At 41.5% G+C, this 18,257-nt stretch overlaps 65 non-coding genes across 65 annotated transcripts; all 65 read left to right on the top strand.

The window, feature by feature from the left end:
* The first annotated feature begins 2 nt into the window (after positions 1 to 2).
* Positions 3 to 75, top strand: Trnak-uuu. Its single transcript has one exon. It is a non-coding gene; the product is annotated as a tRNA-Lys (tRNA).
* A 119-nt stretch (positions 76 to 194) lies between these two features.
* On the top strand, positions 195 to 267 carry Trnak-uuu. Its single transcript has one exon. It is a non-coding gene; the product is annotated as a tRNA-Lys (tRNA).
* Positions 268 to 389: 122 nt separating this feature from the next.
* Trnak-uuu lies at positions 390 to 462 on the top strand. Its single transcript has one exon. It is a non-coding gene; the product is annotated as a tRNA-Lys (tRNA).
* Positions 463 to 784: 322 nt separating this feature from the next.
* Trnak-uuu lies at positions 785 to 857 on the top strand. Its single transcript has one exon. It is a non-coding gene; the product is annotated as a tRNA-Lys (tRNA).
* Positions 858 to 983: 126 nt separating this feature from the next.
* Positions 984 to 1,056, top strand: Trnak-uuu. Its single transcript has one exon. It is a non-coding gene; the product is annotated as a tRNA-Lys (tRNA).
* Positions 1,057 to 1,378: 322 nt separating this feature from the next.
* On the top strand, positions 1,379 to 1,451 carry Trnak-uuu. Its single transcript has one exon. It is a non-coding gene; the product is annotated as a tRNA-Lys (tRNA).
* Positions 1,452 to 1,577: 126 nt separating this feature from the next.
* Trnak-uuu lies at positions 1,578 to 1,650 on the top strand. Its single transcript has one exon. It is a non-coding gene; the product is annotated as a tRNA-Lys (tRNA).
* A 126-nt stretch (positions 1,651 to 1,776) lies between these two features.
* Trnak-uuu lies at positions 1,777 to 1,849 on the top strand. The gene has a single exon. It is a non-coding gene; the product is annotated as a tRNA-Lys (tRNA).
* A 126-nt stretch (positions 1,850 to 1,975) lies between these two features.
* Trnak-uuu lies at positions 1,976 to 2,047 on the top strand. The gene has a single exon. It is a non-coding gene; the product is annotated as a tRNA-Lys (tRNA).
* Positions 2,048 to 2,172: 125 nt separating this feature from the next.
* Positions 2,173 to 2,245, top strand: Trnak-uuu. The gene has a single exon. It is a non-coding gene; the product is annotated as a tRNA-Lys (tRNA).
* Positions 2,246 to 2,371: 126 nt separating this feature from the next.
* On the top strand, positions 2,372 to 2,444 carry Trnak-uuu. The gene has a single exon. It is a non-coding gene; the product is annotated as a tRNA-Lys (tRNA).
* Positions 2,445 to 2,570: 126 nt separating this feature from the next.
* Trnak-uuu lies at positions 2,571 to 2,643 on the top strand. Its single transcript has one exon. It is a non-coding gene; the product is annotated as a tRNA-Lys (tRNA).
* A 125-nt stretch (positions 2,644 to 2,768) lies between these two features.
* Trnak-uuu lies at positions 2,769 to 2,841 on the top strand. Its single transcript has one exon. It is a non-coding gene; the product is annotated as a tRNA-Lys (tRNA).
* Positions 2,842 to 2,967: 126 nt separating this feature from the next.
* Positions 2,968 to 3,040, top strand: Trnak-uuu. Its single transcript has one exon. It is a non-coding gene; the product is annotated as a tRNA-Lys (tRNA).
* Positions 3,041 to 3,166: 126 nt separating this feature from the next.
* Positions 3,167 to 3,239, top strand: Trnak-uuu. The gene has a single exon. It is a non-coding gene; the product is annotated as a tRNA-Lys (tRNA).
* A 274-nt stretch (positions 3,240 to 3,513) lies between these two features.
* Positions 3,514 to 3,585, top strand: Trnak-uuu. Its single transcript has one exon. It is a non-coding gene; the product is annotated as a tRNA-Lys (tRNA).
* Positions 3,586 to 3,710: 125 nt separating this feature from the next.
* Positions 3,711 to 3,783, top strand: Trnak-uuu. Its single transcript has one exon. It is a non-coding gene; the product is annotated as a tRNA-Lys (tRNA).
* A 632-nt stretch (positions 3,784 to 4,415) lies between these two features.
* On the top strand, positions 4,416 to 4,488 carry Trnak-uuu. Its single transcript has one exon. It is a non-coding gene; the product is annotated as a tRNA-Lys (tRNA).
* A 126-nt stretch (positions 4,489 to 4,614) lies between these two features.
* Positions 4,615 to 4,687, top strand: Trnak-uuu. The gene has a single exon. It is a non-coding gene; the product is annotated as a tRNA-Lys (tRNA).
* A 125-nt stretch (positions 4,688 to 4,812) lies between these two features.
* On the top strand, positions 4,813 to 4,885 carry Trnak-uuu. Its single transcript has one exon. It is a non-coding gene; the product is annotated as a tRNA-Lys (tRNA).
* A 126-nt stretch (positions 4,886 to 5,011) lies between these two features.
* Positions 5,012 to 5,084, top strand: Trnak-uuu. Its single transcript has one exon. It is a non-coding gene; the product is annotated as a tRNA-Lys (tRNA).
* A 123-nt stretch (positions 5,085 to 5,207) lies between these two features.
* Trnak-uuu lies at positions 5,208 to 5,280 on the top strand. Its single transcript has one exon. It is a non-coding gene; the product is annotated as a tRNA-Lys (tRNA).
* A 125-nt stretch (positions 5,281 to 5,405) lies between these two features.
* On the top strand, positions 5,406 to 5,478 carry Trnak-uuu. Its single transcript has one exon. It is a non-coding gene; the product is annotated as a tRNA-Lys (tRNA).
* A 124-nt stretch (positions 5,479 to 5,602) lies between these two features.
* Positions 5,603 to 5,675, top strand: Trnak-uuu. Its single transcript has one exon. It is a non-coding gene; the product is annotated as a tRNA-Lys (tRNA).
* A 125-nt stretch (positions 5,676 to 5,800) lies between these two features.
* Positions 5,801 to 5,873, top strand: Trnak-uuu. The gene has a single exon. It is a non-coding gene; the product is annotated as a tRNA-Lys (tRNA).
* A 122-nt stretch (positions 5,874 to 5,995) lies between these two features.
* On the top strand, positions 5,996 to 6,067 carry Trnak-uuu. Its single transcript has one exon. It is a non-coding gene; the product is annotated as a tRNA-Lys (tRNA).
* A 495-nt stretch (positions 6,068 to 6,562) lies between these two features.
* On the top strand, positions 6,563 to 6,634 carry Trnak-uuu. Its single transcript has one exon. It is a non-coding gene; the product is annotated as a tRNA-Lys (tRNA).
* Positions 6,635 to 6,757: 123 nt separating this feature from the next.
* Positions 6,758 to 6,830, top strand: Trnak-uuu. The gene has a single exon. It is a non-coding gene; the product is annotated as a tRNA-Lys (tRNA).
* A 499-nt stretch (positions 6,831 to 7,329) lies between these two features.
* Trnak-uuu lies at positions 7,330 to 7,403 on the top strand. Its single transcript has one exon. It is a non-coding gene; the product is annotated as a tRNA-Lys (tRNA).
* A 285-nt stretch (positions 7,404 to 7,688) lies between these two features.
* Trnak-uuu lies at positions 7,689 to 7,761 on the top strand. The gene has a single exon. It is a non-coding gene; the product is annotated as a tRNA-Lys (tRNA).
* A 123-nt stretch (positions 7,762 to 7,884) lies between these two features.
* Trnak-uuu lies at positions 7,885 to 7,957 on the top strand. Its single transcript has one exon. It is a non-coding gene; the product is annotated as a tRNA-Lys (tRNA).
* A 125-nt stretch (positions 7,958 to 8,082) lies between these two features.
* On the top strand, positions 8,083 to 8,155 carry Trnak-uuu. Its single transcript has one exon. It is a non-coding gene; the product is annotated as a tRNA-Lys (tRNA).
* A 188-nt stretch (positions 8,156 to 8,343) lies between these two features.
* On the top strand, positions 8,344 to 8,416 carry Trnak-uuu. Its single transcript has one exon. It is a non-coding gene; the product is annotated as a tRNA-Lys (tRNA).
* A 316-nt stretch (positions 8,417 to 8,732) lies between these two features.
* Positions 8,733 to 8,805, top strand: Trnak-uuu. The gene has a single exon. It is a non-coding gene; the product is annotated as a tRNA-Lys (tRNA).
* Positions 8,806 to 8,931: 126 nt separating this feature from the next.
* Positions 8,932 to 9,004, top strand: Trnak-uuu. Its single transcript has one exon. It is a non-coding gene; the product is annotated as a tRNA-Lys (tRNA).
* Positions 9,005 to 9,129: 125 nt separating this feature from the next.
* On the top strand, positions 9,130 to 9,202 carry Trnak-uuu. Its single transcript has one exon. It is a non-coding gene; the product is annotated as a tRNA-Lys (tRNA).
* Positions 9,203 to 9,678: 476 nt separating this feature from the next.
* On the top strand, positions 9,679 to 9,751 carry Trnak-uuu. Its single transcript has one exon. It is a non-coding gene; the product is annotated as a tRNA-Lys (tRNA).
* Positions 9,752 to 9,876: 125 nt separating this feature from the next.
* On the top strand, positions 9,877 to 9,949 carry Trnak-uuu. The gene has a single exon. It is a non-coding gene; the product is annotated as a tRNA-Lys (tRNA).
* A 126-nt stretch (positions 9,950 to 10,075) lies between these two features.
* Positions 10,076 to 10,148, top strand: Trnak-uuu. Its single transcript has one exon. It is a non-coding gene; the product is annotated as a tRNA-Lys (tRNA).
* A 124-nt stretch (positions 10,149 to 10,272) lies between these two features.
* Positions 10,273 to 10,345, top strand: Trnak-uuu. Its single transcript has one exon. It is a non-coding gene; the product is annotated as a tRNA-Lys (tRNA).
* A 188-nt stretch (positions 10,346 to 10,533) lies between these two features.
* Positions 10,534 to 10,606, top strand: Trnak-uuu. The gene has a single exon. It is a non-coding gene; the product is annotated as a tRNA-Lys (tRNA).
* Positions 10,607 to 10,924: 318 nt separating this feature from the next.
* On the top strand, positions 10,925 to 10,997 carry Trnak-uuu. The gene has a single exon. It is a non-coding gene; the product is annotated as a tRNA-Lys (tRNA).
* Positions 10,998 to 11,076: 79 nt separating this feature from the next.
* Trnak-uuu lies at positions 11,077 to 11,149 on the top strand. Its single transcript has one exon. It is a non-coding gene; the product is annotated as a tRNA-Lys (tRNA).
* Positions 11,150 to 11,227: 78 nt separating this feature from the next.
* Positions 11,228 to 11,300, top strand: Trnak-uuu. The gene has a single exon. It is a non-coding gene; the product is annotated as a tRNA-Lys (tRNA).
* A 126-nt stretch (positions 11,301 to 11,426) lies between these two features.
* Trnak-uuu lies at positions 11,427 to 11,499 on the top strand. Its single transcript has one exon. It is a non-coding gene; the product is annotated as a tRNA-Lys (tRNA).
* A 125-nt stretch (positions 11,500 to 11,624) lies between these two features.
* On the top strand, positions 11,625 to 11,697 carry Trnak-uuu. The gene has a single exon. It is a non-coding gene; the product is annotated as a tRNA-Lys (tRNA).
* A 125-nt stretch (positions 11,698 to 11,822) lies between these two features.
* Positions 11,823 to 11,895, top strand: Trnak-uuu. Its single transcript has one exon. It is a non-coding gene; the product is annotated as a tRNA-Lys (tRNA).
* A 564-nt stretch (positions 11,896 to 12,459) lies between these two features.
* On the top strand, positions 12,460 to 12,532 carry Trnak-uuu. The gene has a single exon. It is a non-coding gene; the product is annotated as a tRNA-Lys (tRNA).
* Positions 12,533 to 13,016: 484 nt separating this feature from the next.
* On the top strand, positions 13,017 to 13,089 carry Trnak-uuu. The gene has a single exon. It is a non-coding gene; the product is annotated as a tRNA-Lys (tRNA).
* A 126-nt stretch (positions 13,090 to 13,215) lies between these two features.
* Positions 13,216 to 13,288, top strand: Trnak-uuu. The gene has a single exon. It is a non-coding gene; the product is annotated as a tRNA-Lys (tRNA).
* Positions 13,289 to 13,414: 126 nt separating this feature from the next.
* Trnak-uuu lies at positions 13,415 to 13,487 on the top strand. The gene has a single exon. It is a non-coding gene; the product is annotated as a tRNA-Lys (tRNA).
* A 576-nt stretch (positions 13,488 to 14,063) lies between these two features.
* Positions 14,064 to 14,136, top strand: Trnak-uuu. The gene has a single exon. It is a non-coding gene; the product is annotated as a tRNA-Lys (tRNA).
* Positions 14,137 to 14,262: 126 nt separating this feature from the next.
* On the top strand, positions 14,263 to 14,335 carry Trnak-uuu. The gene has a single exon. It is a non-coding gene; the product is annotated as a tRNA-Lys (tRNA).
* A 126-nt stretch (positions 14,336 to 14,461) lies between these two features.
* On the top strand, positions 14,462 to 14,534 carry Trnak-uuu. The gene has a single exon. It is a non-coding gene; the product is annotated as a tRNA-Lys (tRNA).
* Positions 14,535 to 14,660: 126 nt separating this feature from the next.
* Positions 14,661 to 14,732, top strand: Trnak-uuu. The gene has a single exon. It is a non-coding gene; the product is annotated as a tRNA-Lys (tRNA).
* Positions 14,733 to 15,297: 565 nt separating this feature from the next.
* Positions 15,298 to 15,370, top strand: Trnak-uuu. Its single transcript has one exon. It is a non-coding gene; the product is annotated as a tRNA-Lys (tRNA).
* Positions 15,371 to 15,688: 318 nt separating this feature from the next.
* On the top strand, positions 15,689 to 15,761 carry Trnak-uuu. The gene has a single exon. It is a non-coding gene; the product is annotated as a tRNA-Lys (tRNA).
* A 188-nt stretch (positions 15,762 to 15,949) lies between these two features.
* Trnak-uuu lies at positions 15,950 to 16,022 on the top strand. Its single transcript has one exon. It is a non-coding gene; the product is annotated as a tRNA-Lys (tRNA).
* A 316-nt stretch (positions 16,023 to 16,338) lies between these two features.
* On the top strand, positions 16,339 to 16,411 carry Trnak-uuu. The gene has a single exon. It is a non-coding gene; the product is annotated as a tRNA-Lys (tRNA).
* A 125-nt stretch (positions 16,412 to 16,536) lies between these two features.
* Trnak-uuu lies at positions 16,537 to 16,609 on the top strand. The gene has a single exon. It is a non-coding gene; the product is annotated as a tRNA-Lys (tRNA).
* A 124-nt stretch (positions 16,610 to 16,733) lies between these two features.
* On the top strand, positions 16,734 to 16,805 carry Trnak-uuu. Its single transcript has one exon. It is a non-coding gene; the product is annotated as a tRNA-Lys (tRNA).
* A 510-nt stretch (positions 16,806 to 17,315) lies between these two features.
* Trnak-uuu lies at positions 17,316 to 17,388 on the top strand. The gene has a single exon. It is a non-coding gene; the product is annotated as a tRNA-Lys (tRNA).
* A 316-nt stretch (positions 17,389 to 17,704) lies between these two features.
* Trnak-uuu lies at positions 17,705 to 17,777 on the top strand. The gene has a single exon. It is a non-coding gene; the product is annotated as a tRNA-Lys (tRNA).
* A 124-nt stretch (positions 17,778 to 17,901) lies between these two features.
* On the top strand, positions 17,902 to 17,974 carry Trnak-uuu. Its single transcript has one exon. It is a non-coding gene; the product is annotated as a tRNA-Lys (tRNA).
* Positions 17,975 to 18,099: 125 nt separating this feature from the next.
* On the top strand, positions 18,100 to 18,172 carry Trnak-uuu. The gene has a single exon. It is a non-coding gene; the product is annotated as a tRNA-Lys (tRNA).
* Positions 18,173 to 18,257: the final 85 nt, after the last annotated feature.

Below are 18,257 nucleotides of genomic sequence, written 5' to 3'. Positions count from 1 at the left end.
GAGCCCGGATAGCTCAGTCGGTAGAGCATTGGACTTTTAATCCAAGGGTCCAGGGTTCAAGTCCCTGTTCGGGCGTTTTTGCAAATATATTCTTTTGACTTGCTGCTAAATGCAGTATAGGATTTTGCGAACATATTGTTTTAGACTAGCTGCTTGAAAGCATTGTAGGTTTTAGACTTCGGGCTTTATTCAGAGCCCGGATAGCTCAGTCGGTAGAGCATTGGACTTTTAATCCAAGGGTCCAGGGTTCAAGTCCCTGTTCGGGGGTGTTTTGCAAATATATTCTTTTTGACTTGCTGCTAAATGCAGTATAGGATTTTTGCGAACATATTGTTTTAGACTAGCTGCTTGAAAGCATTGTAGGTTTTTAGACTTCGGGTTTATTCAGAGCCCGGATAGCTCAGTCGGTAGAGCATTGGACTTTTAATCCAAGGGTCCAGGGTTCAAGTCCCTGTTCGGGCGTTTGTTTTGCAAATATATTCTTTTTGACTTGCTGCTAAATGCAGTATAGGATTTTTGCGAACATATTGTTTTAGACTAGCTGCTTGAAAGCATTGTAGGTTTTTTAGACTTCGGGCTTTATTCAGAGCCCGGATCTCAGTCGGTAGAGCATTGGACTTTTAATCCAAGGGTCCAGGGTTCAAGTCCCTGTTCGGGCGTTTGTTTTGCAAATATATTCTTTTTGACTTGCTGCTAAATGCAGTATAGGATCTTTGAAAACATATTGTTTTAGACTAGCTGCTTGAAAGCATTGTAGGTTTTTAGACTTCGGGCTTCATTCTGAGCCCGGATAGCTCAGTCGGTAGAGCATTGGACTTTTAATCCAAGGGTCCAGGGTTCAAGTCCCTGTTCGGGCGTTTGTTTTGCAAATATATTCTTTTTGACTTGCTGCTAAATGCAGTATAGGATCTTTGAAAACATATTGTTTTAGACTAGCTGCTTGAAAGCATTGTAGGTTTTATAGACTTCGGGCTTTATTCAGAGCCCGGATAGCTCAGTCGGTAGAGCATTGGACTTTTAATCCAAGGGTCCAGGGTTCAAGTCCCTGTTCGGGCGTGTGTTTTGCAAATATATACTTTTTGACTTGCTGCTAAATGCTGTATAGGATTTTTGCGAACATATTGTTTTAGACTAGCTGCTTGAAAGCATTGTAGGTTTTTTAGACTTCGGGCTTTATTCAGAGCCCGATAGCTCAGTCGGTAGAGCATTGGACTTTTAATCCAAGGGTCCAGGGTTAAGTCCCTGTTCGGGCGTTTTGTTGCAAATATATTCTTTTTGACTTGCTGCTAAATGCAGTATAGGATCTTTGAAAACATATTGTTTTAGACTAGCTGCTTGAAAGCATTGTAGGTTTTTTAGACTTCGGGCTTCATTCAGAGCCCGGATAGCTCAGTCGGTAGAGCATTGGACTTTTAATCCAAGGGTCCAGGGTTCAAGTCCCTGTTCGGGCGTTTGTTTTGCAAATATATTCTTTTTGACTTGCTGCTAAATGCAGTATAGGATTTTTGCGAACATATTGTTTTAGACTAGCTGCTTGAAAGCATTGTAGGTTTTTCAGACTTCGGGTTTTGTTCAGAGCCCGGATAGCTCAGTCGGTAGAGCATTGGACTTTTAATCCAAGGGTCCAGGGTTCAAGTCCCTGTTCGGGCGTTTGTTTTGCAAATATATTCTTTTTGACTTGCTGCTAAATGCAGTATAGGATCTTTGAAAACATATTGTTTTAGACTAGCTGCTTGAAAGCATTGTAGGTTTTTTAGACTTCGGGCTTTGTTCAGAGCCCGGATAGCTCAGTCGGTAGAGCATTGGACTTTTAATCCAAGGGTCCAGGGTTCAAGTCCCTGTTCGGGCGTTTGTTTTGCAAATATATTCTTTTTGACTTGCTGCTAAATGCAGTATAGGATCTTTGAAAACATATTGTTTTAGACTAGCTGCTTGAAAGCATTGTAGATTTTTTAGACTTCGGGCTTTATTCAGAGCCCGGATAGCTCAGTCGGTAGAGCATTGGACTTTTAATCCAAGGTCCAGGGTTCAAGTCCCTGTTCGGGCGTTGGTTTTGCAAATATATACTTTTTGACTTGCTGCTAAATGCTGTATAGGATTTTTGCGAACATATTGTTTTAGACTAGCTGCTTGAAAGCATTGTAGGTTTTTTAGACTTCGGTTTTGTTCAGAGCCCGGATAGCTCAGTCGGTAGAGCATTGGACTTTTAATCCAAGGGTCCAGGGTTCAAGTCCCTGGTCGGGCGTTTGTTTTGCAAATATATTCTTTTTGACATGCTGCTAAACGCAGTATAGGATCATTGAAAACATATTGTTTTAGACTAGCTGCTTGAAAGCATTGTAGGTTTTTTAGACTTCGGGCTTCATTCCGAGCCTGGGTAGCTCAGTCGGTAGAGCATTGGACTTTTAATCCAAGGGTCCAGGGTTCAAGTCCCTGTTCGGGCGTTTGTTTTGCAAATATATTCTTTTTGACTTGCTGCTAAATGCAGTATAGGATTTTTGCGAACATATTGTTTTAGACTAGCTGCTTGAAAGCATTGTAGGTTTTTCAGACTTCGGGTTTTGTTCAGAGGCCGGATAGCTCAGTCGGTAGAGCATTGGACTTTTAATCCAAGGGTCCAGGGTTCAAGTCCCTGTTCGGGCGTTTGTTTTGCAAATATATTCTTTTTGACTTGCTGCTAAATGCAGTATAGGATTTTTGCGAACATATTGTTTTAGACTAGCTGCTTGAAAGCATTGTAGGTTTTTAGACTTCGGGTTTTATTCAGAGCCCGGATAGCTCAGTCGGTAGAGCATTGGACTTTTAATCCAAGGGTCCAGGGTTCAAGTCCCTGTTCGGGCGTGTGTTTTGCAAATATATACTTTTTGACTTGCTGCTAAATGCTGTATAGGATTTTTGCGAACATATTGTTTTAGACTAGCTGCTTGAAAGCATTGTAGGTTTTTTAGACTTCGGGTTTTGTTCAGAGCCCGGATAGCTCAGTCGGTAGAGCATTGGACTTTTAATCCAAGGGTCCAGGGTTCAAGTCCCTGGTCGGGCGTTTGTTTTGCAAATATATTCTTTTTGACATGCTGCTAAACGCAGTATAGGATCATTGAAAACATATTGTTTTAGACTAGCTGCTTGAAAGCATTGTAGATTTTTTAGACTTCGGGCTTTATTCAGAGCCCGGATAGCTCAGTCGGTAGAGCGTTGGACTTTTAATCCAAGGGTCCAGGGTTCAAGTCCCTGTTCGGGCGTTTGTTTTGCAAATATATTCTTTTTGACTTGCTGCTAAATGCAGTATAGGATTTTTGCGAACATATTGTTTTAGACTAGCTGCTTGAAAGCATTGTAGGTTTTGGACTTTTGATCCAAGGGTCCAGGGTTCAAGTCCCTGTTCGGGCGTGTGTTTTGCAAATATATTCTTTTTGACTTGCTGCTAAATGCAGTATAGGATTTTTTGCGAACAATTGTTTTAGACTAGCTGCTTGAAAGCATTGTAGGTTTTTTAGACTTCGGGTTTTGTTCAGAGCCCGGATAGCTCAGTCGGTAGAGCATTGGACTTTTAATCCAAGGTCCAGGGTTCAAGTCCCTGTTCGGGCGTTTGTTTTGCAAATATATTCTTTTTGACTTGCTGCTAAATGCAGTATAGGATTTTTGCGAACATATTGTTTTAGACTAGCTGCTTGAAAGCATTGTAGGTTTTTTAGACTTCGGCTTTATTCAGAGCCCGGATAGCTCAGTCGGTAGAGCATTGGACTTTTAATCCAAGGGTCCAGGGTTCAAGTCCCTGTTCGGGCGTTTGTTTTGCGAATATATTCTTTTTGACTTGCTGCTAAATGCAGTATAGGATTTTTGCGAACATATTGTTTTAGACTAGCTGCTTGAAAGCATTGTAGATTTTTTAGACTTCGGGCTTTATTCAGAGCCGGATAGCTCAGTCGGTAGAGCATTGGACTTTTAATCCAAGGGTCCAGGTTCAAGTCTCTGGTCGGGCGTTGTTTTGCAAATATATTCTTTTTGACTTGCTGCTAAACGCAGTATAGGATCATTGAAAACATATTGTTTTAGACTAGCTGCTTGAAAGCATTGTAGATTTTTTAGACTTCGGGCTTTATTCAGTCCCTTTTCGGGCGTTTGTTTTGCAAATATATTCTTTTTGACTTGCTGCTAAATGCAGTATAGGATTTTTGCGAACATATTGTTTTAGACTAGCTGCTTGAAAGCATTGTAGGTTTTTTAGATTTCGGGCTTTATTCAGAGCCCGGATAGCTCAGTCGGTGGAGCATTGGACTTTTAATCCAAGGGTGCAGGGTTTTGCAAATATATTCTTTTTGACTTGCTGCTAAATGCAGTATAGGATTTTTGCGAACATATTTAGACTAGCTGCTTGAAAGCATTGTAGGTTTTTCAGACTTCGGGTTTTGTTCAGAGGCCGGATAGCTTAGTCGGTAGAGCATTGGACTTTTAATCCAAGGGTTCAGGGTTCAAGTCCCTGTTCGGGCGTTTGTTTTGCAAATATATTCTTTTTGACTTGCTGCTAAATGCAGTATAGGATTTTTGCGAACATATTGTTTTAGACTAGCTGCTTGAAAGCATTGTAGGTTTTTTAGACTTCGGGCTTTATTCAGAGCCCGGATAGCTCAGTCGGTAGAGCATTGGACTTTTAATCCAAGGGTCCAGGGTTCAAGTCCCTGTTCGGGCGTTTGTTTTGCAAATATATTCTTTTTGACTTGCTGCTAAATGCAGTATAGGATCTTTGAAAACATATTGTTTTAGACTAGCTGCTTGAAAGCATTGTAGGTTTTTAGACTTCGGGCTTCATTCAGAGCCCGGATAGCTCAGTCGGTAGAGCATTGGACTTTTAATCCAAGGGTCCAGGGTTCAAGTCCCTGTTCGGGCGTTTGTTTTGCAAATATATTCTTTTTGACTTGCTGCTAAATGCAGTATAGGATTTTTGCGAACATATTGTTTTAGACTAGCTGCTTGAAAGCATTGTAGGTTTTTAGACTTCGGGCTTCATTCAGAGGCCGGGATAGCTCAGTCGGTAGAGCATTGGACTTTTAATCCAAGGGTCCAGGGTTCAAGTCCCTGTTCGGGCGTTTGTTTGCAAATATATTCTTTTTGACTGCTGCTAAATGCAGTATAGGATTTTTGCGAACATATTGTTTTAGACTAGCTGCTTGAAAGCATTGTAGGTTTTTAGACTTCGGGTTTTGTTCAGAGCCCGGATAGCTCAGTCGGTAGAGCATTGGACTTTTAATCCAAGGGTCCAGGGTTCAAGTCCCTGTTCGGGCGTTTGTTTTGCAAATATATTCTTTTGACTTGCTGCTAAATGCAGTATAGGATTTTTGAAAAACATATTGTTTTAGACTAGCTGCTTGAAAGCATTGTAGGTTTTTTAGACTTCGGGCTTTATTCAGAGCCGGATAGCTCAGTCGGTAGAGCATTGGACTTTTAATCCAAGGGTCCAGGGTTCAAGTCCCTGTCGGGCGTTTGTTTTGCAAATATATTCTTTTTGACTTGCTGCTAAATGCAGTATAGGATCTTTGAAAACATATTGTTTTAGACTAGCTGCTTGAAAGCATTGTAGGTTTTTAGACTTCGGGCTTTATTCAGAGCCCGGATAGCTCAGTCGGTAGAGCATTGGACTTTTAATCCAAGGGTCCAGGGTTCAAGTCCCTGTTCGGGCGTGTGTTTTGCAAATATATACTTTTTGACTTGCTGCTAAATGCTGTATAGGATTTTTGCGAACATATTGTTTTAGACTAGCTGCTTGAAAGCATTGTAGGTTTTTAGACTTCGGGCTTTATTCAGAGCCCGGATAGCTCAGTCGGTAGAGCATTGGACTTTTAATCCAAGGGTCCAGGGTTCAAGTCCCTGTTCGGGCGTTGTTTTGCAAATATATTCTTTTTGACTTGCTGCTAAATGCAGTATAGGATCTTTGAAAACATATGTTTTAGACTAGCTGCTTGAAAGCATTGTAGGTTTTTAGACTTCGGGCTTCATTCGAGCCCGGATAGCTCAGTCGGTAGAGCATTGGACTTTTAATCCAAGGGTCCAGGGTTCAAGTCCTGTTCGGGCGTTGTTTTGCAAATATATTCTTTTTGACTTGCTGCTAAATGCAGTATACTTCGGGCTTTATTCAGAGCCGGATAGCTTAGTCGGGAGTGGAGCATGGGCTTTTAATCCAAGGGTCCAGGGTTTTGCAAATATATTCTTTTTGACCTGCTGCTAAATGCAGTATAGGATTTTGCGAACATATTGTTTTAGACTAGCTGCTTGAAAGCATTGTAGGTTTTTAGACTTTGGGCTTATTCAGAGCCGCATAGCTAAGTCGGTAGAGCATTGGACTTTTATTCCAAGGTGCAGGGTTCAAGTCCCTGTTCGGGCGTTTGTTTTGCAATACATTCTTTTTGATTGCTGCTAAATGCAGTATAGGATTTTTGCGAACATATTCCAAGGGTCCAGGGTTCAAGTCCTGTTCGGGCGTTTGTTTTGCAAATATATTCTTTTTGACTGCTGCTAAATGCAGTAGGAGTTTTTTGCGAACATATTCCAAGGGTCCGGGTTATTCAGAGCCGGATAGCTCAGTCGGTAGAGCATTGGACTTTTAATCCAAGGGTCCAGGGTTCAAGTCCCTGTTCGGGCGTTTGTTTTGCAAATATATTCTTTTGACTTGCTGCTAAATGCAGTATAGGATCTTTGAAAACATATTGTTTTAGACTAGCTGCTTGAAAGCATTTAGTTTTTTAGACTTCGGGCTTTGTTCAGAGCCCGGATAGCTCAGTCGGTAGAGCATTGGACTTTTAATCCAAGGGTCCAGGGTTCAAGTCCCTGGTCGGGCGTTTGTTTTGCAAATATATTCTTTTGACTTGCTGCTAAATGCAGTATAGGATCTTTGAGAAACATATTGTTTTAGACTAGCTGCTTGAAAGCATTGTAGATTTCATAGACTTCGGCTTTATTCAGAGCCCGGATAGCTCAGTCGGTAGTAGAGCATTGGACTTTAATCCAAGGGTCCAGGGTTCAAGTCCCTGTTGGGCGTGTGTTTTGCAAATATATACTTTTTGACTGCTGCTAAATGCGTATAGGATTTTTGCGAACATATTGTTTTAGACTAGCTGCTTGAAAGCATTGTAGGTTTTTTAGACTTCGGGCTTATTCAGAGCCCGGATTAGCTTAGTCGGTGGAGCATTGGACTTTTAATCCAAGGGTCCTGGGTTTTTGCAAATATATTCTTTTTGACCTGCTGCTAAATGCAGTATAGGATTTTTGCGAACATATTGTTTTAGACTAGCTGCTTGAAAGCATTGTAGGATTTATAGACTTTGGGCTTTATTCAGAGCCCGCATAGCTCAGTCGGGTAGAGCATTGGACTTTTATTCCAAGGGTGCAGGGTTCAAGTCCCTGTTCGGGCGTTTGTTTTGCAAATATATTCTTTTTGACTTGCTGCTAAATGCAGTATAGGATTTTTGCGAACATATTCCAAGGGTCAAGGGTTATTCAGAGCCCGGATAGCTCAGTCGGTGAGCATTGGACTTTAATCCAAGGGTCCAGGGTTCAAGTCCCTGTTTGGGCGGTTGTTTTGCAAATATATTCTTTTTGACTTGCTGCTAAATGCAGTATAGGATCTTTGAAAACATATTGTTTTAGACTAGCTGCTTGAAAGCATTTTAGTTTTTAGACTTCGGGCTTTATTCAGAGCCCGGATAGCTCAGTCGGTAGAGCATTGGACTTTTAATCCAAGGGTCCAGGGTTCAAGTCCCTGTTCGGGCGTTTGTTTTGCAAATATATTCTTTTGACTTGCTGCTAAATGCAGTATAGGATTTTGCGAACATATTGTTTTAGACTAGCTGCTTGAAAGCATTGTAGGTTTTTCAGACTTCGGTTTTGTTCAGAGCCCGGATAGCTCAGTCGGTAGAGCATTGGACTTTTAATCCAAGGGTCCAGGGTTCAAGTCCCTGTTCGGGCGTTTGTTTTGCAATATATTCTTTTTGACTTGCTGCTAAATGCAGTATAGGATCTTTGAAAACATATTGTTTTAGACTAGCTGCTTGAAAGCATTGTAGATTTTTTAGACTTCGGGCTTTATTCAGAGCCCGGATAGCTCAGTCGGTAGAGCATTGGACTTTTAATCCAAGGGTCCAGGGTTCAAGTCCCTGTTCGGGCGTGTTTGTTTGCAAAATATACTTTTTGACTTGCTGCTAAATGCTGTATAGGATTTTTGCGAACATATTGTTTTAGATTAGCTGCTTGAAAGCATTGTAGGTTTGTTAGACTTCGGGCTTTATTCAGAGCCCGGATAGCTTAGTCGGTGGAGCATTGGACTTTTAATCCAAGGGTCCAGGGTTATTCAGAGCCCGGATAGCTCAGTCGGTAGAGCACTGGGCTTTTAATCCAAGGGTCCAGGGTTCAAGTCCCTGTTTGGGCGTTTGTTTTGCAAATATATTCTTTTTGACTTGCTGCTAAATGCAGTATAGGATCTTTGCGAACATATTGTTTTAGACTAGCTGCTTGAAAGCATTGTAGGTTTTTCAGACTTCGGGCTTCATTCCAAGCCCGGTAGCTCAGTCGGTAGAGCATTGGACTTTTAATCCACGGGTTCAAGTCCCTGTTCGGGCGTTTGTTTTGCAAATATATTCTTTTTGACTTGCTGCTAAATGCAGTATAGGATTTTGCGAACATATTGTTTTAGACTAGCTGCTTGAAAGCATTGTAGGTTTTTTAGACTTCGGGCTTTATTCAGAGCCCGGATAGCTCAGTCGGTAGAGCATTGGACTTTTAATCCAAGGGTCCAGGGTTCAAGTCCCTGTTCGGGCGTTTGTTTTGCAAATATATTCTTTTTGACTTGCTGCTAAATGCAGTATAGGATTTTTGCGAACATATTGTTTTAGACTAGCTGCTTGAAAGCATTGTAGGTTTTTTAGACTTCGGGCTTTATTCAGAGCCCGGATAGCTCAGTCGGTAGAGCATTGGACTTTTAATCCAAGGGTCCAGGGTTCAAGTCCCTGTTCGGGCGTTTGTTTTGCAAATATATTCTTTTTGACTTGCTGCTAAATGCAGTATAGGATCTTTGAAAACATATTGTTTTAGACTAGCTGCTTGAAAGCATTGTAGGTTTTTAGACTTCGGGCTTTATTCAGAGCCCGGATAGCTCAGTCGGTAGAGCATTGGACTTTTAATCCAAGGGTCCAGGGTTCAAGTCCCTGTTCGGGCGTTTGTTTTGCAAATATATTCTTTTTGACTTGCTGCTAAATGCAGTATAGGATTTTGAAAACATATTGTTTTAGACCAGCTGCTTGAAAGCATTGTAGATCTTATAGACTTCGGGCCTTATTCAGAGCCCGGATAGCTCAGTCGGTAGAGCATTGGACTTTTAATCCAAGGGTCCAGGGTTCAAGTCCTGGGTTTTGCAAATATATTCTTTTTGACCTGCTGCTAAATGCAGTATAGGATTTTTGCGAACATATTGTTTTAGACTAGCTGCTTGAAAGCATTGTAGGATTTATAGACTTTGGGCTTTATTCAGAGCCCGCATAGCTAAGTCGGTAGAGCATTGGACTTTTATTCCAAGGGTGCAGGGTTCAAGTCCCTGTTCGGGCGTTTGTTTTGCAAATATATTCTTTTTGACTTGCTGCTAAATGCAGTATAGGATTTTTGCGAACATATTCCAAGGGTCCAGGGTTATTCAGAGCCCGGATAGCTCAGTCGGTGGAGCATTGGACTTTTAATCCAAGGGTCCAGGGTTCAAGTCCCTGTTTGGGCGGTTGTTTTGCAAATATATTCTTTTTGACTTGCTGCTAAATGCAGTATAGGATCTTTGAAAACATATTGTTTTAGACTAGCTGCTTGAAAGCATTTTAGTTTTTTAGACTTCGGGCTTTATTCAGAGCCCGGATAGCTCAGTCGGTAGAGCATTGGACTTTTAATCCAAGGGTCCAGGGTTCAAGTCCCTGTTCGGGCGCTTCTTCTGCAAATATATTCTTTTTGACTTGCTGCTAAATGCAGTATAGGATTTTTGCGAACATATTGTTTTAGACTAGCTGCTGGAAAGCATTGTAGGTTTTTCAGACTTCGGGTTTTGTTCAGAGCCCGGATAGCTCAGTCGGTAGAGCATTGGACTTTTAATCCAAGGGTCCAGGGTTCAAGTCCCTGTTCGGGCGTTGTTTTGCAAATATATTCTTTTGACTTGCTGCTAAATGCAGTATAGGATTTTTGAAAACATATTGTTTTAGACTAGCTGCTTGAAAGCATTGTAGATTTCATAGACTTCGGGCTTTATTCAGAGCCCGGATAGCTCAGTCGGTAGAGCATTGGACTTTTAATCCAAGGGTCCAGGGTTCAAGTCCCTGTTCGGGCGTGTGTTTTGCAAATATATACTTTTTGACTTGCTGCTAAATGCTGTATAGGATTTTTGCGAACATATTGTTTTAGATTAGCTGCTTGAAAGCATTGTAGGTTTGTTAGACTTCGGGCTTTATTCAGAGCCCAGATAGCTTAGTCGGTGGAGCATTGGACTTTTAATCCAAGGGTCCAGGGTTATTCAGAGCCCGGATAGCTCAGTCGGTAGAGCACTGGGCTTTTAATCCAAGGGTCCAGGGTTCAAGTCCCTGTTTGGGCGTTTGTTTTGCAAATATATTCTTTTTGACTTGCTGCTAAATGCAGTATAGGATCTTTGAGAACATATTGTTTTAGACTAGCTTCTTGAAAGCATTGTAGGTTTTTCAGACTTCGGGCTTCATTCCGAGCCCGGGTAGCTCAGTCGGTAGAGCATTGGACTTTTAATCCACGGGTTCAAGTCCCTGTTCGGGCGTTTGTTTTGCAAATATATTCTTTTTGACTTGCTGCTAAATGCAGTATAGGATTTTTGCGAACATATTGTTTTAGACTAGCTGCTTGAAAGCATTGTAGGTTTTTTAGACTTCGGGCTTTATTCAGAGCCCGGATAGCTCAGTCGGTAGAGCATTGGACTTTTAATCCAAGGGTCCAGGGTTCAAGTCCCTGTTCGGGCGTTTGTTTTTGCGAACATATTGTTTTAGACTAGCTGCTTGAAAGCATTGTAGGTTTTTTAGACTTCGGGCTTTATTCAGAGCCCGGATAGCTCAGTCGGTAGAGCATTGGACTTTTAATCCAAGGGTCCAGGGTTCAAGTCCCTGTTCGGGCGTTTGTTTTGCAAATATATTGTTTTAGACTAGCTGCTTGAAAGCATTGTAGGTTTTTTAGACTTCGGGCTTCATTCTGAGCCCGGATAGCTCAGTCGGTAGAGCATTGGACTTTTAATCCAAGGGTCCAGGGTTCAAGTCCCTGTTCGGGCGTTTGTTTTGCAAATATATTCTTTTTGACTTGCTGCTAAATGCAGTATAGGATCTTTGAAAACATATTGTTTTAGACTAGCTGCTTGAAAGCATTGTAGGTTTTTTAGACTTCGGGCTTTATTCAGAGCCCGGATAGCTCAGTCGGTAGAGCATTGGACTTTTAATCCAAGGGTCCAGGGTTCAAGTCCCTGTTCGGGCGTTTCTTCTGCAAATATATTCTTTTTGACTTGCTGCTAAATGCAGTATAGGATTTTTGCGAACATATTGTTTTAGACTAGCTGCTTGAAAGCATTGTAGGTTTTTCAGACTTCGGGTTTGTTCAGAGCCCGGATAGCTCAGTCGGTAGAGCATTGGACTTTTAATCCAAGGGTCCAGGGTTCAAGTCCCTGTTCGGGCGTTTGTTTTGCAAATATATTCTTTTTGACTTGCTGCTAAATGCAGTATAGGATCTTTGAAAACATATTGTTTTAGACTAGCTGCTTGAAAGCATTGTAGATTTCATAGACTTCGGGCTTTTTCAGAGCCCGGATAGCTCAGTCGGTAGAGCATTGGACTTTTAATCCAAGGGTCCAGGGTTCAAGTCCCTGTTCGGGCGTGTGTTTTGCAAATATATACTTTTTGACTTGCTGCTAAATGCTGTATAGGATTTTTGCGAACATATTGTTTTAGATTAGCTGCTTGAAAGCATTGTAGGTTTGTTAGACTTCGGGCTTTATTCAGAGCCCGGATAGCTTAGTCGGTGGAGCATTGGACTTTTAATCCAAGGGTCCAGGGTTTTGCAAATATATTCTTTTTGACCTGCTGCTAAATGCAGTATAGGATTTTGCGAACATATTGTTTTAGACTAGCTGCTTGAAAGCATTGTAGGTTTTATAGACTTTGGGCTTTATTCGGAGCCCGCATAGCTAAGTCGGTAGAGCATTGGACTTTTATTCCAAGGGTGCAGGGTTCAAGTCCCTGTTCGGGCGTTTGTTTTGCAAATATATTCTTTTTGACTTGCTGCTAAATGCAGTATAGGATTTTTGCGAACATATTCCAAGGGTCCAGGGTTCAAGTCCCTGTTCGGGCGTTTGTTTTGCAAATATATTCTTTTTGACTTGCTTCTAAATGCAGTATAGGATTTTTGCGAACATATTCCAAGGGTCCAGGGTGATTCAGAGCCCGGATAGCTCAGTCGGTAGAGCATTGGACTTTTAATCCAAGGGTCCAGGGTTCAAGTCCCTGTTTGGGCGTTTGTTTTGCAAATATATTCTTTTTGACTTGCTGCTAAATGCAGTATAGGATCTTTGAGAACATATTGTTTTAGACTAGCTTCTTGAAAGCATTGTAGGTTTTTCAGACTTCGGGCTTCATTCCGAGCCCGGGTAGCTCAGTCGGTAGAGCATTGGACTTTTAATCCACGGGTTCAAGTCCCTGTTCGGGCGTTTGTTTTGCAAATATATTCTTTTTGACTTGCTGCTAAATGCAGTATAGGATTTTTGCGAACATATTGTTTTAGACTAGCTGCTTGAAAGCATTGTAGGTTAGCTCAGTCGGTAGAGCATTGGACTTTTAATCCAAGGGTCCAGGGTTCAAGTCCCTGTTCGGGCGTTTGATTTGCAAATATATTCTTTTTGACTTGCTGCTAAATGCAGTATAGGATTTTTGCGAACATATTGTTTTAGACTAGCTGCTTGAAAGCATTGTAGGTTTTTTAGACTTCGGGCTTTATTCAGAGCCCGGATAGCTCAGTCGGTAGAGCATTGGACTTTTAATCCGAGGGTCCAGGGTTCAAGTCCCTGTTCGGGCGTTTGTTTTGCAAATATATTCTTTTTGACTTGCTGCTAAATGCAGTATAGGATCTTTGAAAACATATTGTTTTAGACTAGCTGCTTGAAAGCATTGTAGGTTTTTTAGACTTCGGGCTTCATTCTGAGCCCGGATAGCTCAGTCGGTAGAGCATTGGACTTTTAATCCAAGGGTTCAGGGTTCAAGTCCCTGTTCGGGCGTTTGTTTTGCAAATATATTCTTTTTGACTTGCTGCTAAATGCAGTATAGGATCTTTGAAAACATATTGTTTTAGACCAGCTGCTTGAAAGCATTGTAGATCTTATAGACTTCGGGCTTTATTCAGAGCCCGGATAGCTCAGTCGGTAGAGCATTGGACTTTTAATCCAAGGGTCCAGGGTTCAAGTCCCTGTTCGGGCGTGTGTTTTGCAAATATATACTTTTTGACTTGATGCTAAATGCTGTATAGGATTTTCGGTAGAGCATTGGACTTTTAATCCAAGGGTCCAGGGTTCAAGTCCCTGTTTGGGCGTGTGTTTTGCAAATATATACTTTTTGACTTGCTGCTAAATGCTGTATAGGATTTTTGCGAACATATTGTTTTAGATTAGCTGCTTGAAAGCATTGTAGGTTTGTTAGACTTCGGGCTTTATTCAGAGCCCGGATAGCTTAGTCGGTGGAGCATTGGACTTTTAATCCAAGGGTCCAGGGTTTTGCAAATATATTCTTTTTGACCTGCTGCTAAATGCAGTATAGGATTTTTGCGAACATATTGTTTTAGACTAGCTGCTTGAAAGCATTGTAGGTTTTATAGACTTTGGGCTTTATTCAGAGCCCGCGTAGCTAAGTCGGTAGAGCATTGGACTTTTATTCCAAGGGTGCAGGGTTCAAGTCCCTGTTCGGGCGTTTGTTTTGCAAATATATTCTTTTTGACTTGCTGCTAAATGCAGTATAGGATTTTTGCGAACATATTCCAAGGGTCCAGGGTTATTCAGAGCCCGGATAGCTCAGTCGGTGGAGCATTGGACTTTTAATCCAAGGGTCCAGGGTTCAAGTCCCTGTTCGGGCGGTTGTTTTGCAAATATATTCTTTTTGACTTGCTGCTAAATGCAGTATAGGATCTTTGAAAACATATTGTTTTAGACTAGCTGCTTGAAAGCATTGTAGATTTCATAGACTTCGGACTTTATTCAGAGCCCGGATAGCTCAGTCGGTAGAGCATTGGACTTTTAATCCAAGGGTCCAGGGTTCAAGTCCCTGTTCGGGCGTTTCTTCTGCAAATATATTCTTTTTGACTTGCTGCTAAATGCAGTATAGGATTTTTGCGAACATATTGTTTTAGACTAGCTGCTGGAAAGCATTGTAGGTTTTTCAGACTTCGGGTTTTGTTCAGAGCCCGGATAGCTCAGTCGGTAGAGCATTGGACTTTTAATCCAAGGGTCCAGGGTTCAAGTCCCTGTTCGGGCGTTTGTTTTGCAAATATATTCTTTTTGACTTGCTGCTAAATGCAGTATAGGATCTTTGAAAACATATTGTTTTAGACTAGCTGCTTGAAAGCATTGTAGATTTCATAGACTTCGGGCTTTATTCAGAGCCCGGATAGCTCAGTCGGTAGAGCATTGGACTTTTAATCCAAGGGTCCAGGGTTCAAGTCCCTTTCGGGCGTGTGTTTTGCAAATATATACTTTTTGACTTGCTGCTAAATGCTGTATAGGATTTTTGCGAACATATTGTTTTAGATTAGCTGCTTGAAAGCATTGTAGGTTTGTTAGACTTCGGGCTTTATTCAGAGCCCGGATAGCTTAGTCGGTGGAGCATTGGACTTTTAATCCAAGGGTCCAGGGTTTTGCAAATATATTCTTTTTGACCTGCTGCTAAATGCAGTATAGGATTTTTGCGAACATATTGTTTTAGACTAGCTGCTTGAAAGCATTGTAGGTTTTATAGACTTTGGGCTTTATTCAGAGCCCGCATAGCTAAGTCGGTAGAGCATTGGACTTTTATTCCAAGGGTGCAGGGTTCAAGTCCCTGTTCGGGCGTTTGTTTTGCAAATATATTCTTTTTGACTTGCTGCTAAATGCAGTATAGGATTTTTGCGAACATATTCCAAGGGTCCAGGGTTCAAGTCCCTGTTCGGGCGTTTGTTTTGCAAATATATTCTTTTTGACTTGCTGCTAAATGCAGTATAGGATTTTTGCGAACATATTCCAAGGGTCCAGGGTTATTCAGAGCCCGGATAGCTCAGTCGGTAGAGCATTGGACTTTTAATCCAAGGGTCCAGGGTTCAAGTCCCTGTTCGGGCGTTTGTTTTGCAAATATATTCTTTTTGACTTGCTGCTAAATGCAGTATAGGATCTTTGAAAACATATTGTTTTAGACTAGCTTCTTGAAAGCATTGTAGGTTTTTCAGACTTCGGGCTTCATTCCGAGCCCGGGTAGCTCAGTCGGTAGAGCATTGGACTTTTAATCCACGGGTTCAAGTCCCTGTTCGGGCGTTTGTTTTGCAAATATATTCTTTTTGACTTGCTGCTAAATGCAGTATAGGATTTTTGCGAACATATTGTTTTAGACTAGCTGCTTGAAAGCATTGTAGGTTTTTTAGACTTCGGGCTTTATTCAGAGCCCGGATAGCTCAGTCGGTAGAGCATTGGACTTTTAATCCAAGGGTCCAGGGTTCAAGTCCCTGTTCGGGCGTTTGTTTTGCAAATATATTCTTTTTGACTTGCTGCTAAATGCAGTATAGGATTTTTGCGAACATATTCCAAGGGTCCAGGGTTCAAGTCCCTGTTCGGGCGTTTGTTTGCAAATATATTCTTTTGACTTGCTGCTAAATGCAGTATAGGATTTTCGCGAACATATTCTAAGGGTCAGGGTTATTCAGAGCCCGGATAGCTCAGTCGGTAGAGCATTGGACTTTTAATCCAAGGGTCCAGGGTTCAAGTCCCTGTTCGGGCGTTTGTTTTGCAAATATATTCTTTTGACTTGCTGCTAAATGCAGTATAGGATTTTTGAAAACATATTGTTTTAGACTAGCTGCTTGAAAGCATTGTAGGTTTTTCAGACTTCGGGCTTCATTCAGAGCCCGGATAGCTCAGTCGGTAGAGCATTGGACTTTTAATCCAACAGGGTTCAAGTCCCTGTTCGGGCGTTTGTTTTGCAAATATATTCTTTTTGACTTGCTGCTAAATGCAGTATAGGATTTTGCGAACATATTGTTTTAGACTAGCTGCTTGAAAGCATTGTAGGTTTTTTAGACTTCGGGTTATTCAGAGCCCGGATAGCTCAGTCGGTAGAGCATTGGACTTTTAATCCAAGGGTCCAGGGTTCAAGTCCCTGTTCGGGCGTTTGTTTTGCAAATATATTCTTTTTGACTTGCTGCTAAATGCAGTATAGGATTTTGCGAACATATTGTTTTAGACTAGCTGCTTGAAAGCATTGTAGGTTTTTTAGACTTCGGGCTTTATTCAGAGCCCGGATAGCTCAGTCGGTAGAGCATTGGACTTTTAATCCAAGGGTCCAGGGTTCAAGTCCCTGTTCGGGCGTTTGTTTTGCAAATATATTCTTTTGACTTGCTGCTAAATGCAGTATAGGATTTTTGCGAACATATTGTTTTAGACTAGCTGCTTGAAAGCATTGTAGGTTTTTAGACTTCGGGTTTTGTTCAGAGCCCGGATAGCTCAGTCGGTAGAGCATTGGACTTTTAATCCAAGGGTCCAGGTTCAAGTCCCTGTTCGGGCGTTTGTTTTGCAAATATATTCTTTTGACTTGCTGCTAAATGCAGTATAGGATTTTTGCGAACATATTGTTTTAGACTAGCTGCTTGAAAGCATTGTAGGTTTTTAGACTTCGGGCTTTATTCAGAGCCGGATAGCTCAGTCGGTAGAGCATTGGACTTTAATCCAAGGGTCCAGGGTTCAAGTCCCTGTTCGGGCGTTTGTTTTGCAAATATATTCTTTTTGACTTGCTGCTAAATGCAGTATAGGATTTTGAAACATATTGTTTTAGACTAGCTGCTTGAAAGCATTGTAGGTTTTTAGACTTCGGGCTTCATTCAGAGCCCGGATAGCTCAGTCGGTAGAGCATTGGACTTTTAATCCAAGGGTCCAGGGTTCAGCTGTTCGGGCGTTTGTTTGCAAATATATTCTTTTTGACTTGCTGCTAAATGCAGTATAGGATTTTGAAAACATATTGTTTTAGACTAGCTGCTTGAAAGCATTGTAGGTTTTTAGACTTCGGGCTTTATTCAGAGCCCGGATAGCTCAGTCGGTAGAGCATTGGACTTTTAATCCAAGGGTCCAGGGTTCAAGTCCCTGTTCGGGCGTGTTTTTTGCAAATATATACTTTTTGACTTGCTGCTAAATGCAGTATAGGATTTTTGCGAACATATTGTTAGACTAGCTGCTTGAAAGCATTGTAGGTTTTTCAGACTTCGGGTTTGTTCAGAGCCGGATAGCTCAGTCGGTATGAGCATTGGACTTTAACCAAGGGTCCAGGGTCAAGTCCTGTTCGGGCGTTGTTTTGCAAATATATTCTTTTGACTTGCTGCTAAATGCAGTATAGGATTTTTGCGAACATATTGTTTTAGACTAGCTGCTTGAAAGCATTGTAGGTTTTTTAGACTTCGGGCTTTATTCAGAGCCCGGATAGCTCAGTCGGTAGAGCATTGGACTTTTAATCCAAGGGTCCAGGGTTCAAGTCCCTGTTCGGGCGTTTGTTTTGCAAATATATTCTTTTTGACTTGCTGCTAAATGCAGTATAGGATTTTTGCGAAAATATTGTTTTAGACTAGCTGCTTGAAAGCATTGTAGGTTTTTTAGACTCGGGTTTATTCAGAGCCCGGATAGCTCAGTCGGTAGAGCATTGGACTTTTAATCCAAGGGTCCAGGGTTCAAGTCCCGGTTCGGGCGTTTGTTTGCAAATATATTCTTTTTGACTTGCTGCTAAATGCAGTATAGGATCTTTGAAAACATATTGTTTTAGACCAGCTGCTTGAAAGCATTGTAGATCTTATAGACTTCGGGCTTTATTCAGAGCCCGGATAGCTCAGTCGGTAGAGCATTGGACTTTTAATCCAAGGGTCCAGGGTTCAAGTCCCTGTTCGGGCGTTGTGTGTTTTGCAAATATATACTTTTAAATGCTTGCTAAATGCTGTATAGGATTTTCGGCAGAGCATGGACTTTTAATCCAAGG

The sequence above is a fragment of the Ctenocephalides felis genome, unplaced genomic scaffold (assembly GCF_003426905.1).
Source record: "Ctenocephalides felis isolate EL2017-DRISC unplaced genomic scaffold, ASM342690v1 CF-g0.4_SCAFFOLD_03614, whole genome shotgun sequence".
In the NCBI taxonomy this organism is placed as follows: Eukaryota; Metazoa; Arthropoda; class Insecta; order Siphonaptera; family Pulicidae; genus Ctenocephalides; species Ctenocephalides felis.
This window is presented reverse-complemented; position numbering and strand designations above follow the sequence as displayed.